This window comes from Tursiops truncatus, chromosome 10 (genome assembly GCF_011762595.2).
Source record: "Tursiops truncatus isolate mTurTru1 chromosome 10, mTurTru1.mat.Y, whole genome shotgun sequence".
Taxonomy (NCBI): domain Eukaryota; kingdom Metazoa; phylum Chordata; class Mammalia; order Artiodactyla; family Delphinidae; genus Tursiops; species Tursiops truncatus.
The window spans coordinates 101125757-101142327 of NC_047043.1; positions in this window are offsets into that span (position 1 = coordinate 101125757).

Sequence of the window (16571 nt, forward strand, 5' to 3'; positions counted from 1 at the left end):
GGCAGTGCTATTGAGGAAATAAAATAGGGTGATGTGATCAGTGGGGTTAGCCTGCAGGCTTGGGGAGGCTCGCTGGGAGAAGGAAGCAGGCATGGAGAAGGCGGCGGCAGGGTTGACGCTAGGGCTCAGCGAGCTCCCCGAGTCCTGCTGCGTTCTGCAGGCATCTGCTGTGCTCCACCCAGCCAGGCCCTGGTGGCGGCAGAACCTCCTGCCTCCAAGTCTTCTCTCGGGGTGCCCCCCGCTGCCTCTCCTTGGGCAAGCGCCTTCCCCTCCCCGGCCTGAAGTCTTCCCGCACAAGCCCCTGTCTGAGGGTCCTTCTGCCCTGACTCTGGGATGGATGCTGGCCCAGCCTCTGTTGAGGAGGGAGGAGACATGGGGCTTTGTTTGTTTTGCCAAATTGTGGGCAGCAGCGGGGCCAGTTGGAAGGGGGAGCCTCAGACCTGCCTGGGCTTGAGTCTTGGTTCTGCAAGTCACTTGGGTCCTTTGCACACACTTCCTGACTCAGGCTACAGACCACATAATACCTGCGTTACGAGGGTGAAAAGTGTGCAAGCAGGCGTCTTGACAGGGCAGTTGTGACTTATTTGTGTGTGTGTGTGTGTCGGGGCCCTTTCCAGGCTTGTGACTTGCAGGTCCTGGCAGAGCTGGTCTCGAAGGCCCGTCCCAGGGTGGCCGTCCTTTGGTTCTAGGTGCGCAGCCCACCTGTTACTCAGGTCTCAGAGCCACCGCCTGTGGACCTGGCACAGACAGCAGCCCTGCCGCAGGGCTCTGATCTGACAGACGTGGACACAGGTACCCGGAGACATGGCCTTACCCAGGGCCCACGGTGCAGGCGCGCGTGCACCCTGGTGAGGTATGTGGCGTGTCTCCGCGCGTGTGTGTCCACTTGGCTCTAGAGCTCACTGTGTTTCTTGCTGGTCTCATTTGTGTCAGGTTTTTGGGTCGATTCACGTTGCCGTGTGTACATCTGGGATGTCCTGTCCCGGAGTATCTTGCTGTGTGTCCTCTGCCTCTTGACTACCCAGCCTGCAGTGATGTGCCGCCGCTCTGCAGGCTGGGTCCATCTTCCGTCTGCCCACAGGAGGCTGCAGGGGGACGGGGAGCTCACAGGCTCTGCCAGCATGGCCACGGTGTGCCCCCTTCTCAGCCGTGTCCCCCCTGCTTTGTGCAGTTTGTATCTGCTGAGTCCCTACAACAGACCTGGGGGGGGTGTGACTCATTTCCATTTCCGGTGAGAACAGGACCCCAGGGAGGAGAGGCGGATCTTCTGGGGTCACACGACCATCAGGCAGGTCAGGCGCCAGGCTGGCAGCAGGGACTTGCAAGATGACCGGTACGTGCTGCCGCCCGCCCAGCGCTGGGAGCTGCGCCTTGCCTGACCCAAGACGGGGGCGCTGCTGCCAAGTTCCTGGCTGCTCTGAGGTATCGGGGTCCCCAGAGAGCAGCCATGCCTGCTGTTGGGAAAGAGAGTCTGGTGGTGCAGCGCCCGAGTGACGAAGAAACCCTGGGGCAGTGTGAGTCTCACACCTGGCAACACAGTATCTCTTTACAGTGACTTTTTATTTAGGCAAGTGAAACTGGCTTTCCACTAGGGTAGGGATGCAAACTTTCATTTGAAACCGAATTAGGCTAGAGACCCACCAGAGTAAGGAGGGTGCGATAGGCAGAGAGCTCCAGGCGGGCTGCTGGGGTGGATTGCTGGCTTTGCCACCACTTAGCTGCGTGACCAAGGACAAGGAGCTCAACTGCCCTGTGCCTCGATTTCCCCACCCGTAAAACGGGGTCATATTCATTCCTAACTCTGAGACTCATTGTCGCTATGAGGCTCACAGGAGTTGACAGGCTGGGCGGTGGCCAATAGTAAGTGCCGGGTGGGGCCTGTTGTTTATGGGAACGTTTAGACTGGGGGGTGGGAGCATCTGGCACCGCTGTGAAGGGGGAGTTGACTGCTGACCAAATACCCTCTAACTTAGCTGCCATTGCGGAGGGGAACTGAGTCCCTTTTGTCGTGTGGCACACTCCCCTGCACCCCGGGGACACAGGGGCAGCTGAGAGGCGGTCCTCTGGGAGCCTGGCCTCGGAGCCTTGGGTCTCAAACATAGGATGGGATACTCCCAGGATTGCTGTGGGTGCGACAGGGACCCTCTCCTTGACCAGATTCCAGTCGGGGTCCTCTGAACCCTCTTCTCACCTAGGCCCCGACTTTCGGGCTTCTGTGTCCCTCTCTGCACTGTCCCATTTTAGCAAGAATCCTGCTAGGTCAGTTTAGCTGGAATTCCCCCACCCTGGATATCTGATCGGTTCCTCACCCCTCACCTGGTGTCTGATCACCTGGCCCACCTTCAGCGAGAATCCTGTGAGGTTGGTTTAGCCAGAAACCCGGTCCCCCGGTGTTTCCTCTTGGTCATTTTCTATCCACTGCCCCCACCTGCTCCTTGGCGGTAAATTCCCTTTTCCTTGTTGTGTCAGGGTTAGACCCCATCACTCTCCCACTGCAAGACCCCATTGTAGGGCCCTGTTGATAACAGTCTTCCTTACTGTCTTTAACAAGGGCCTTGAATAATCTTTTCCTTGGTAGGGGTAATGGGAGACCATAGTTGTAGAGCATACAGTGGGCTCTCAATAAATGCTGGAGTCTCACTTCGCCCCCCAGGCCGGCCGCTGGACACCCGTCTGGCTTCCTGTCGTCCTTCCAGGGGCGTGTTCTGTGGCTCTGGACAGAGTTACTGCTCGGTGTTCAGGGCCTGGGTTTCCCCTTTGCAAAGTGGGGCAGCTGGACCCCGACCCCTGAGTGGTGAGCGAGGTTCAGGTAAGGGCTGGACTCGCCTCTCTTTGCTCCAAAGACCCTCCGAGGCTGGCGGGGACTGTGACCTCATTGCCTCCAGAGGGCGCCCCTGCCCAGGAAATCCACGCTTGTGCCCAGAGGAGGGCCGAGCAGCCCAGGGCACAGGGGCCACACGTTTTGTGCCGCCTGCGGGGGCTGTGCCCCGAGGAGCGCTGTTGGGGGCGCCGGATTCTACTTTGGAGGGTGAAGCAGCATGGTGCCTGCCGACGGGTGAGGCGGCGACCGCCGGGTCCTCTCGCACACTCACCAGCTGTGTGCAGCCCTCTCTGCCTTGGTTCCCCACCTGTCACCTAGGATTGTCACTGGAGCTGCCTCACAGGCCTCTGTGCAGATGGAACGAGCCGATGGTGGTGGAGCTCTTAGAGGGGTGGGCGCTGGGTACGTATCAGCAGCTATTACTGGGCGCCTGTTCCAGGCGAGGTCCTGCGGTGGGAACTCGGATCCTCATACCCCTGGGTCCTCACGGCTGCCCCACGGGTGGAGGGTCCTACCTGGCATCTGGAGGTTAGGGAAAGTCAGCTCAGGGTCCCGCCTGGTGAGTATGGGTCCCATTGGGATTCGGGCCCAGTGACCGGCTCCCAGTTGGGGGCTGGTCATGCCACATTGCTCAGGCCTTTGCAACAACCAATGCTGCCGACCCAGGCTCCCCTGAGAGCCCGGGACACGCCTGTGGGCAGAGTGCCCGAGGCGGCCTCCTGGACTCTGGGTGGCAGCTCTGGGCCAGGTCCTGTGGGGACCTGGGGACGTCCTCAGGCTGTGTTCCCTGCTCTGGAACTGCCCTGTGGTAGCTTGGAGGCTACGGCTCGGTGCTGGAATAGGTGGTCTGGGAGATGGCCTTCCTGGAGCCCAGCTAGAGCCCACAGCCCCTGACATGTGCCAGGCTCATTCCTCCCTCTGTGTCCATGCTTGATCTGTGCCCACCACGTTGACCCCTCTCATTCAAATCCTCCGTATCCGTCAAGATCCCACCGAAGCACCCCCCTCCATAAACTCCATGAACCTTATCTGGTGGCTGATAGCCACTGATTTCCTTGGCCTGCAAGGAAGCTTCCCTCCTTGTCTGCCTGGAAAAACTCCTATTCATTCTCTAAAACCCAGCGGCCAGCATTGCCCCTGGGAAGGCTTAATGCCACTCTCCTCCCCTCTTCTATATGGAGACAGTTACTGCCTCGCTGGGCTTTCTGTACATTTGAGTTACAGTGTCATAACAGTATCGCTGCGTTGGTTTGCATTCAGATTCATCAAAAAACGTATACTGTACTTTAAAAATTGTAAAAGTAATACCTGCTCGTGGTAAACATTTAAGCAGATCAGGAGTGTCGAAAGGAAAAGTGAAAGCTCCCACCTTCTTACCAGCCCCCAGGGGCCAACCTCCCTTCCAGGGGAAAACTTGGTTAGCAATTCCTTGTAAATTCCCCAGGAAACTCTGCACGTCTGCAAAAGAATGTGCGCGCTGTTTCACTGCTCTTTAATGATCTGTCTCTGTCCACCATTCCATGCCTACCTCCCGAGGCCTGGGATGGGGGCTGCCTTACGTGGGTGCCCAGGGCTGCTCAGAAGATGCTCAGAAGATGTTGCTAGGGCTGGTTTTGCGTCCTCATGACACCGATTGGCTGCGTGTAGCCTGGGATCTGGTGAATCACCTTGTTGCTGGACGCAGATGTGCTTTTCTTGCAGAATGTTATTATCACTATGGGAAGCTGAGTTCGTCATCCACATTTAAAAGTCAGGAGATATTCCCTAAAAGTTTGAGGTGGGGCCTGGGCTCAGAGCTTCCAAAACAAAGCTGGAAATATAACTTCAGAGTGGACTCAGAGATTTAAAGACGGAAACCCAGTTACCCACAGAGCAAACTAAACATACCAGTGGGCCTTCGGTTTGCCGTGTCTGATGGCTAGCACCATCTTTTCTTCTGAGAAAAGGTTTTATTCTCTTTTTTCCCTAAAGAGAGGGATACTCCTAATCTCAGAGGACAGGGAGACCCGTTGCATGAATGTGTTTTGCTTTACGGAAAACCCACTGGGCTGCCCTCAGGCTTCTGGTTTTCCGGAGAGGAGAGGAGGTGTCATCGGCCCGAACCCGTCGACCGCTGTGAAGGGGAGCCCTGACCATGGTGACCCCGGAGCCACTCCGGGCCTGCCCTGCTCCTGTCAAGTCCGGGCCTGGGGTCGCTGCCCAGCCGCTGAGGTAGAGGGCTGCTCTGCAGCACTGGCAGGGGGACCCAGCCAAGCAGACGCCCCCATCCCCTCCCCTTCCAGCACATTGGCCGAGGAGCTGGCAGGGCCTGGTGGAGCCCCGGTCGGCCTGAGGCCCCCGTGCTGGGCACGGAGGCTCAGGCGTCAACCCAGCTGTGGGAAGCTTCCAGGCCGAGGGGGTGTCTGCCGGCTCCCACCCCTCCCCATGCGCAGCGAGGGCCAGCTGGGCAGCGAACCGGGGCTGCCGTGCTGCTCACCCGGCCCCGCACCTTGGCCTCGTCCCACTCGGGGTGCCAGGGCTGCTGCTGCAGGCCGGGTAGCCAGGCCGAGGCTGAGGCGTGGTGCAGGCTGGGCCGCCCTCCTGCCTGCTCTGGCCGAGGCCCCGTCTGGCTTTCCTCTCCCGGCGTGCCCCCCACCTGCCCCTGCTCCCCTGTGGGGGCAGCGGGAGGCTGTTGGCAATTTGAGCATTAATCTCTCTGCCTGGGGCCTCCTGGTCAGGTGGTGCTTATCAGGGCTCTGCTCCTGTCAGATGGGCCTTCCGGAGCCCGTGGGCGAAGGGGGGGCGGCGGGAGCCCCTACTGCAGGGCCTGGAGGCTGCCTCGCCATCCTTGGCCTTCACATCCCCTCCCCCCCGCCGCGGGCCGCCTTCTTTACCACATCAGGATACAGAACATTGCATGAATTCCGGTCTCAATGGAATTATTTCAGAATTCTGGTCAACCGCAAACTCGGGGTATTTCACAAACTATCTATCACTGCTGTGTGGTGGGCAGAGCCTGGGCCCGGGGGCCGTAACGGATGCAGGGAGGCCCGGTCCACTGCCTGCAGGGGCGGCGAGTCCCCGCCCATCTTGCTGTTCCCCCGCCCAGTGGCGCCCGAGGTCCTGCGGGCAGATGTCCCCCGTGTCTGCAGGGGGCTCAGGCCCAGGGCAGGGGCTCAGGAGAGGCAGCCGGGGCCAGGCCCTGGGATGGGAAGGGTGGACGGGGGAGAGGCGGTGGGGGAAGTAGCCAGGTTTGGGGTCCACTCTGCGATCCACCCCCTGCTGCAGTGGGACCCCGGCACGTGCTCTGTGAGTCTCCGTTGCCGCAGCTGGAAGTGGGTTTATGATGCTCACTCCTCAGTTCGATGGCTCCTCGGAGACAGTAAGACTCCAGCCCTCGTTGATTCCCTTAACACTTGTAGGACTGTTACGGGGACGCACCTGTAAAGCGCCTGCCTCGGAGTACTGCTCAGCGAGCTATAGTGACAGCTATAGTGCGAGTGATGATAGTAGCAGTAACGATACTCGCCATAGTGACAGGAGTCACCGTAGCAGTAATTCTGCTAAAGTCCCCCCCCCCGCCCCGCCGACTTGAGGTCATGCTTACAACTTGGGGAAATGGAGAGACCCCGCTCTGGGGATGGAAATGCATGGTCTGTACATTCCCAGTTTCCCATTCCATGTCGTGCAGACGGGGCCCACAGATCAGCCCCGCACGCTTTCCTTCAAGCCCGGACGGTGCCTCAGCGCCCTCCTCTCAGTGCCCCGCCAGCACTGTCAACCCACCAGTCTGCGCCCTTGAGAAGAAGCTTCTTTGTTATTCTGGCCCCAACTGATGGGAGTGAAGAGTGGCTGGGCAAGGGGTCCCCATTCTGCTTCCTGCTCCCCCGAATCCTCCGATAGGTCTTGGCCCCTCTGCCAGTAGGGGGTCCTGAACAGGGCAGGGATTGGAGGGCCAGTCACATCTCCTCTGCAGGCTTCCCGCCAACCACGAGTGAAGAGGCCTGGTCTGGGTGGGATGCGATAGAGAGGCCCAGGCTTGGCTGGCACAGGACGTGCTCCCCACAGCGTCCAGGATTCGGGGCCATTTGCTCAGCAAGGCGCTCCCAGGCAGCACCGCCCAGACTGGGCTGGAGCACCGGGGGTGATGCAAAGGTCCAGTGCCAGGCCCAGGGCCAGCGCTTCCCTCCTGCGTGGGCCAGAGGGGAGGACAGGGCCTGCGGGGGCCACGTGGCCGCATGCCCAAGCTGTGGCAACGCAGTTGGCAAGGCCCGGCTTGGGGTCCCAGCCGGCCACGTCGGGGGCACTGGCAAGAGTGACAGAGGCAGCGTTTGAAGTCAGGAGGGTCCCAGCAGACCCAGGTCCCGTCCTTGTGGCAAGTCCCCAGGGCTCACTAGGCCGGGGCCCACCCCCTTTTCTATTTTCTTGTTGAGATGACCGCCCCACGCCCACTGCTGTCCTCTGAGTGCTTGCCTGGCTGGTCTGCACATCTTGGGCGCAGATCCATGGCTGTGGGTCTTCCCCCAAATAACAGAGTGTGTGCACCACACAGCCGGCAGCGTCCGACTCCTTCCCTCTGTTTTGGAGAAAATGGGAATGTCAGTTATATATATGTATTTTTTCCAAAACAAACAGCTTTTTCTTGAAGTATAGTTGTTTTACAATGTTGTATTAGTTTCAGGTATACAGCGAAGTGATTCAGTTATATATATTCTTCTTCAGATTCTTTTCCATTACAGGTTATCATAAGGTACTGAATATAGTTCCCTGTGCTATACAGTAGGTCCTTGTTGCTTATCTATTTTGTATATAGTGGTGTGTATCTGTTAATCCCAAACTCCTAACTTATCCCTTCCCTGCTTTCTCCTTTGGTAACTATAAGTTTGTTTTCTATGTCTGTGAGTCTGTTTCTGTTTTGCAAGTAAGTTCATTCGTATCATATTCTAGATTCCACATATAAGTGGTATCATATGGTATTTGTCTTTCTCTGTGTGACTTACTTCCCTTAGTATGACAACCTCTAGGTCCATGGACATTTAGGTTGCTTCCATGTCTTGGTTATTGTGAATAGTGCTGCTGTGAACATAGGTCATGAGGCTGGGGACAGGCTGAGGAAGAGGACGCTCTGAACGGGGTGGGGGCGCCGGTCGAAGGCAGGGCGTGGGGAGGTGAGGCGGTGGTGCAGGGAGTGGGGAGAGGGCAAAGGGCCCTGCAGGGGGCGACAGGGGGTGCAGGGCGGCCCTGTGGCACCGGGTCTTCCCTCCTGGGCGGTCACCTGGAGCTGGCGGCCAGTGCTTCGGGCGTTCCGTGGGAGAGTCGTGTTTGGGCCACCCTGGGGCTGGAGGATGCCCAGGCTGGCGCTGGGGAGTGACGGGGTTTGGGCAGAGCCGGTGGGTTGGGAACGATCGCATTGTTGTAGCTCCCATTGTTGTCACCGCTAATAGCAACTGAGAAGGACTTATTTAGCGCTGGTGCCTTCACCTTTATGAACGCATTGGCTGCGAGCAGCAACCTTACAAGGTAGGTACTGTTATTGTCCCCATCTGAAAATGAGGAAACCGAGCCAAAGAGATGTCAGAGACCTTCTGGAGACACTCGGCCCAGGAGCGGAGGAGCCGCCAGGGGCCTAGGCCGTCCAGCTCCGGAGTCCTGCCCTTGGGGACCGTGGGTAGCCTGGAGTCCTTAAGACACATCAGGTTCTAGGGTTGCATCGATTTAGTCTGAATTATCAAACTAACATACCACTGCAGAACGTTTTCAAAGTAACAGGAACAAAACGAATAAGCAAAATCTTTGCCCTCACAACTACGTGCCCTCCATGACCATTGGACGTGTTTTTGCCCAACGGACGTTTTCGTGAATGTAACTTTCCCTCCCTCCCTCTCTCCTCTTTTTCTTTCTTTTTATGCCTTTCTGAGGCTAGATTTCCAGACATAGGTGAACAAGGCAAGGGGGATAAGTTAAAAAAGTTTTCCAAATGGTTCCCGGCAGCTCTCATGCGAAGCCCAGCCTTAAACAAGGGAATTCCCGTTTGTGGAGCCTGCATGTGGGGTGTCACAGATCAGAAGCTTATCTTAGATCACTTTTCAGAAGTTGATGGGAAATGCCGAGGTCCCAGGCGTCATTATCGCTATGGTCATCTGCACTGCGTTATCTGAGGCCATTGCAGGAAGCGCGAGGGCCCAGTAGAGACCGACATGGCCAGACTCAGCCTTGCCTTGGGATTTCTCTTGAGACAGATGCACACCACGGAGGGCGAGTGTAGACCGCACAGAGGGACAGTCCTAAGCACATGGCTGGGGACGGGGGCTGGGGCCTGGGCCTCTGCCGTGTCAGCTGTGCAGGTGGTGGGCTCCAGGAGCTGCCCTCTGGGCACACTGTACTGGACGGGGCCCTGGAATGAGCAGTGCACAACCTTGACAACCTGATGAGGCAGCTCTGGCCGAGCGGGTAACGCACGTGGTGAGCAGGAACAGGACGGTGTGTGCAGGTTGACTCCACGTGCATCTTCTTCGTGTCCGTAAAGTAACACCCATGGTACTTTCTATTTTCCAATTTTTGATGGAGCTGTGGTACCACGAACCATGTCTCCACCATAGGAAGAGCAACTGTGTAAAGGCCTTTAGAGACGAAAGCAGTATCTCAGCTTCAGTGTCAGGGTGCAACAGGGAGTGGTGGGGACTGTGGCATTGGTGAGCACAGGTACACATGGAGGGTGTGTGGGCCAGGAAGTGTTCTTTAGGGTTAGGAACTGCGGCCCCAGTGAGGCCTCTACTGTAAAGGGACGTGCTGGTGATGTTCTTAGGTGAACAGTTTTGTCTTTCTGGGTGTTTCCTCCTTAAAGGGAAGGGGCTCTAGGAAATGGTGGGAGGGACGCCCTCAAAGACTACAGAATCCTGCTCCATCAATCTGATTTTCCGAAAGGAAGGAAAATCTGTGAATATTCTTTTTTTTTTTTTTTTAAAACACAGGTTGTTGCACCCTGGACACCCTGTTAACAGCTTTCATTTAATCATTAATCTGTATCACTCTCAACGTCTTTCCATGGAGCTCTTTTCCATTCCCTTCCTTTTAAAATCCAAATATGTTTTAAAGGGTGACACATTCATGTGATCTAAGATCCAAAAGGTACAAAAGCCCCCTCCCCCCACTGTCCCCAGTTACAGTCCGTAGAGACAGCCAGCATCACTGGCCCCTGGTGAGTTCCAGAGACAGCTCTCCTAGCTAGGAACAAGCGTATGTGTCTATAGATACTCTTTTTTTTTTTTAATAAATTTGTTTGTTTATTTATTTTTGGCTGCATTGGGTCTTCATTGCTGTGCACGGGCTTTCTCTAGTTGCAGCAAGCAGGCACTACTCTTCCTTGCGGTGCACGGGCTTCTCTTGTTGCGGAGCACGGGCTCTAGGCACGTGGGCTTTGGTAGTTGTGGCACACGGGCTCAGTAGTTGTGGCTCATGGGCTCTAGAGCGCAGGCTCAGCAGTTGTGATGCACGGGCTTAGCTGCTCTGTAGCATGTGGGATCTTCCTGGAGCAGGGCTCGAACCCGTATCCCCTACATTGGCAGGTGGATTCTTAACCACAGCGCCACCAGGGAAGTCCCCTAGATCATCTCTTTAAATTGAGATGTAATTGACATGCAACATTATATTCATTTCAGGTGTGCAACATAATGATTCAATATATGTATATCTTACGAAATGATCGCTGCAGTAAGGCTAGTTGACACCTATCCCCACACATAGTTACAGATTTTTTTTCTTGGGATCTTTCTTTAAGTTCTACTCTCATAGCAGCTTTCAAATATGCAGCCCAGTATTACTAACTATAGTCACCATGTTCTACATTATATTCCTAGGACTTATTTATCTTATAACTGGGAGTTTGTCCCTTTTGACCCCCTTCACCCATTTTGCCCACCCTCCCATCCCTCACCTCTGGCAACCACCAATCTCTGTTGCTAGGAGTTCAGGTTTTCTGTTTGTTTGTTTGTTTGTTTTGAACATTTTACATATACGTGAGATCATACAGTCTTTGTCTTTCTCTGGCTTATCTCACTTATCATAACGCCCTCGAGGTCCATCCGTGTTGTTGCAAATGGCAGGGTTTCCTTCTTTTTTACGGCTGAAGAGTACTTCTGTCTCCCCGCTTCTTACACCAGGCTTCTGCACCTTGATTTTTTTCCCTGAACGATGTCTCTTGGAGACCCACCAGTAATGAGTTTTTCCCTCTCTTTTACAGCTGTGTCACGTTCCGTTGTGATGTAGGCATCGTCACTTGTTTGAGCCATCTCTTATTTGTGTCTGTGTAGGCGGACTCCTGTGTCTCTGGGTGCGTCCCAGAGAAGATCAGAGCCTTCAGTGGTGGGATGCTGGGCACAGGACAGGCACCGAGAAAGCACTGGGGGCGGGGCTCCGGGGGCTGCTGGGGGCACACGTCCCCACAGAGGTCAGGTGCCCGGAGGCCCAGGGGTCTCTGCCCAGTTGTCCGGGGGCTGGGGGGGGGGGGCAGATATCAGCGTGCTTCCTGCCCGTGACATCTGCAGGTTGGTGACTCAGATGCTCTTCAGTGTTTATCTTACTTCCTTTTTGCGCTTCACTTTTTCCAGCTTCTCCTTCTTACATCCTCCCACCCGGTGATCAGGACCAAACCTGAGGCCCTGTGAGCACCTCCAGGGGCTAATGATTAGAAAAAGTCGTCCTGAACCAGGACTGTCAGAATCGAGGTTCCTTATTGGGCTTATTTCTCGGGACCTGGGAGCTGAGGAAATTTGGCTAAGCTTTCCGATTTGCGATCTTATGATCAGGGCCTGGTGACGACTTCTGCGCTTCCTGGGGAGGTGGAGATAGAGCCACAGTTCTGCTTTGACAGTTGATGAATTTGTGTGAAATTGGCAACGGCTCAGGCCTGCGGAGGCCAGCTGGGCTCCAGCCTGGCGTTACGTTTACCTCTTTGATTATTTTTGGTGATACGGGTTTTGAGAAGGGAAATCAAATGCCAGTAGTTTCGTGGACATCCTTAAAGCGGCCTGTGTTGTCGAGTCAGGGAATATTTCTGTGAAGCTGGAGTGCTACCCTCCAGCTCAGGCCCCGGGAATGGTTTGAATTTGGATTCTGGTTTATGCCCAGCATGCGTGGCAGGGGTGAACATAGCAAAATCTGACCCTTGCGTTTGGTTATGGGCCCTTTTAGGGTCTGACCTTTGAAAGTACCAGGGATGGCCTCTCCACTCGGTCTCAGCTGACAAGGGCACCTCGACAAGGTTTCAGAGCAGCTCACTAGGGCCCCCTAGTGACAGCATAGGACCCTGGCTCCAGGGTCCTCCCGGCCTGGCAGAGGAAAGTCCGTGTGGATCTGTCTCCAGGACTCCAGCCTCCGGGACAGAAGCCTCAGGTGGACTCTGCTTCCCACCCGGCCTCCCTGCCCATCCCAAGCGTCCCCTCATCCCGCCCCCCCTTCCTTCCCCTTCCTCACACTTAGCTTTTCCTCCAGGCCCAACTCTCCCCCACAAGGGAGGAATCTCTGTGCCTCCCTGTGAGGACTAATCTTTCCTCACAGGCCCCTCCTCTCCCCTCAGGGACCACGGGGGCATGAGGAGGGCGGGGATCCCACTGATACTGCATGCGGGTGGGTCTCAAACGCAGACTTTCAACATTTTCCCTGAAAGAGGTCAAATACCAAGAGGGTGAGAAGACGGGCCACGGACTGAGGAAACCTTTGCAAAAGGTTTACATCTGGTAAAGGGCTGTTGTCCAACATACACAGAGGGCTCAGTAAGAGCCGTCTTCTTCTCACTAAGAAGGCAAACAAGCCAATTTAAAAACGGGCAAGAGGCCTGAACAGGCACCTCACCAAACAAGACCTGCGGATGGCAGGTAAGCACGTGGAAAGATGCTGCACCTGATGTGTCATCGGGGAAAGGCAAATTAAAGCAACAATGAGGCACCACTGCACACCTGTCAGGATGGTCCAGATCCAGAGCACTGACATCGCCAAGTGCTGGCGAGGACGTGGAGCAACAGGAACTCTCCTTCGTTGCTGGTGGGGAGGCAGGAGGGTGCAGCCACTCTGGAGAACGGTTTGCAGGTTCTCACAAAACTATACATACTCTTGCCACACTATCCAGCAACCATGCTCCCTGGTATTTACCCGAAGGAGTTGAAAATTTATGTCCACAAAAACCCTGCATGTGTATGTTTATAGCAGCTGTATTTATAATTATAGAGGCCACCAAGATGTCCTTCGGCAGGTGAATGAATATGTAAACTGTGGTCCATTTCACTACAACAGAGTGGACTGTTTGTTACAATCAGTGAACCTACACCTCTTTAGTGAAACAAGCCAATCAGAAAAGACTGCAGACTGTGTGATGTCAACTATACCTCATTCTGGAAAATGGAAAACTGTAGAGGCAGTGAAAAGATCAGGAGCCGCCAGCGGCTGCAGGGAGGGAAGGGTGAGCAGGTGGGGCCCAGAGGAGCTTAGGGCAGTGAAACTATTCCGTGTGATACTGTCATGGGGAATATGTGTCCTTATACATGTATCAAAACCCAGAGGATGTACGTCACCAAGAATGAACCTGCATGTACGCTGTGGACCCTGGGTGCTTATGATGTGTTAATGTGGGTTCATCAATTGTAACACATGTACCACGTTACAATTCTGTACTTTCCACTCAATTTTGCTATGCCTCTAAAACGGCTCAGAAAATAAAGCCGTTTAAAAATTAAAAACAAACAAAAACGAGGTTGAACACAATTGCAGAAACCCACTGACAGGGCTGAAAGAAGACGCTGTTCCTCACTCAGCGTTTCCACTGATTCGTGTTCCACAGTTGCACTCACTCCTTAGAGCGACTCCAGGTTAATATACACGTACTTCAGGACTTCCCTGGTGGCGCAGTGGTTAAGAATCCGCCTGCCAATGCAGGGGACACGGGTTCGAGCCCTGGTCAGGGAAGATCCCACGTGCCGCGGAGCAACGAAGCCCGTGCGCCACAACTACTGAGCCTGCGCTCTAGAGCCCGCGAGCCACAACTACTGAAGCCCATGTGCCTAGAGCCCGTGCTCCTCAACAAGAGAAGCCACTGCAATGAGAAGCCCGCACGCTGCAACGAAGGCCCAACCCAGCCAAAAATAAATTAATTAAAAATTAAAAAAATATGTATATGTATACATGTATTTCTGTAAATCTTCTCATCACCTTGTGTGAGCATAATCACGGGGTGGCATATTTTAATTTTTTCCATAACAGCTGTAGTGAGGTGAAGGGGCCCTGCTCAATCCCTTTCACAGCCCAGTGTGTCCGGCCCTCGGGCCCTTCTTCCCCTGTCTCCCGTCGGCCAGCTTCCCCTGCCCCGGAAATGCCTGGCCGCCCGTGTTTGTCCTCTTGGGGGCAGCCACCGCTCAGGGAAGGGACGGCCCAGCCCCGGTGCAGCTGCTGGCGCCCTGGGCCCCATCTTCTACATCCAGGGACGGCCTGGTGGCCTTTGAAGGGACAGTGGCTTGGGGATGAGCCTCCCCCCAAAAGGAGAATTCGGTATGACTACACGGGCTCGTGTCTCTCCCGGCTCTCTGGGGGGTTGTCTGGTGGCTCCGGGCCTGGCCTCAGGGACACAGCATTAAGTCCCGACGGTCCCCTGTGTACAAGCAGCAAGTGTCCTCTGGGAACGCTGGGAGCTGTGTCCCAAGGCCGCTCCCTCCAGGAGCGAGGGACCTTCTAGAACACTAACCGTGAAGACAAGACAGAGCAGCGTGTGACGAATTGTGTAAATAACAAAGATTAACGCCCCAGCAAAAAGGCTTCTGTAGGTGGAACCTAATTTGGAGGTAATATAAAAGAAGTCTAAACTCGAGGCCCTTTGTGAAAGCCAAGGCTTCGATAAAAAGGACCCCTGACCTCACGGCCCTGCCCGCTGGGTTCCCACAAGAGCTCTTGTCAGGGGCTCGCGCTGGACGCTGGACACTGGACATCCTGCAGGCCTCCCCCCAGGTCCTTCCCTGTACCTGGGATCACCGCAGGGCTGGAGTGGGAGGGAGGAAACCAAGGAAGAAGGATGGCTTCTTGGAGCCTCCTGAGGACGAGGGTCTTGGCCTCCCGGCCTCTCCGCCAGGCATCACGGCTGGAGGACGATGGACGCAAAGCCACCATCTTCAGACGCCTCTTTCTTCCGCCAGCAAGGAGTGCCTTGGAACCCGGCTTGGCAAAGGGTTTAGCTCTTGCTAAACCACAGGGATTGAGAATATATACTTTTAGTTACAAAAGTAATACACACTCAATGTAAAAAATCAAAATATACCCAAGTGCCTATGATAAAAAGTGCAAGTGCCTCAGCCCCCTTCTCCCACTAAATCCCGACTCGGCAGAGGCAGCCCCAGGCCACGGTTCGGGGAGAAGCCCCCACATGCCTTCCATCCACGTGCACACACACAGGGCTGCCTCAGTCTGAGGGTCCCCAGGGGGGTCCCCTGTTGGGCTCTAGTTCCTCTATGAATGGACCCTGAGAGGGTCAGTTTTTCACTCCAGTATTGTTTGTAGCTTCATTGCCGCCTTCTCCCAAGAAAAAAGAAACCACTGTCGTTGTCCCCATCGGTGGACATTTAGTGGTGGCTACTGTGTGCAGGACCTTGTGCTTTGAACGGGGACATGAAGCAGGATGCAACAGGACCCTTGCTGTGAGGGCTCGGCTGGGTGGACGGGGTCACACCTGAGCCCCACCTGGTGCTGTCCGGGGAGGAGGGAGCGAGGAGGTGGGGTGGTTGACCGCGGTGGTCCTTGGGAAGCAGGAGGGGAGGGGTCACCGGGGCTGGTCGGCAAGTTTGGGCCGGGGGTGGGGAGGGCGCCAGGGTGGGCGGGCCCAACCCTGACCGCGACAGTCCCAGCAGGGGCAGAACGGAGGTGGCGCGCTTGTTATCTGGCCTTCCGCAGGGCTGCAGGCTCATCCCTGCATCGTGGTGGTATTTTTCGTTCTTTCTCTGGCGCTCTTTTTTTTTTTTTTTTTTTTAATAAAAATAACTATGGAGGGCTCAAGACGCCTTTCTTTCACGACATCCCAGCACTTAGGTCCCAGCAGCGCCTCGGTGGGAAAGAATGTCCCCTGTCACCGCGGCTGCTTGCCTTTATTTGAAGTGTCTGGCTGAGCTATCTCCCCGTGACATGCTTCTTTCAGAGCGAATTATTCATGCGCCCCGGCCCCCCTCCCGCGCCCCCAGCCGGCTCCATCCTCCCGCAGGTGTGAAGACAGGCCTGGCCTTTGTGCTGAGGGGTGCGCCCCCCTCGCGCTCCCTCCTGGATCCCCTCCAGGCCTGTCAAGGCTCCCTCGCTCCGGGCTGCGTGGCGTGTAGGGCTGACGGCCCCTGTCATCCGGGAGGGCTGCGCGGCCCCCTCACCCGCCCCTAATCTCCCCCTCCACAAAGGGCAGCCCGTCACTCAGGGGAGCGGGCGGGCCTGGGGCCGGGCCCGCCGTGGTGCACCCACCCTGCCTCGGGCTGGGGGAGGCCAGGCCAGGGGCAGGGGCCCTGGGCACAGAGCGGGAGCCTGGGGCCATCTCGGGCCACTGGAGTCAGGGAGCTGAGCTTCTGCTGGGCCAGTCCTGGTGGTCCCAGCCGGCGGTCAGGGTGCGCTCTGGGTGCTGGTCTCAGGGCCAGTCCCAGGAACAGGAAAATGACCTACGGAGACAGGTCGGCGTCCCCATCCTCCACCGGACCCCTAAACTCTTCCCCCGTTTCTAGATGGACGTGATGTCAGTATGATCAGGCAGGAATGCAGTAAGCAA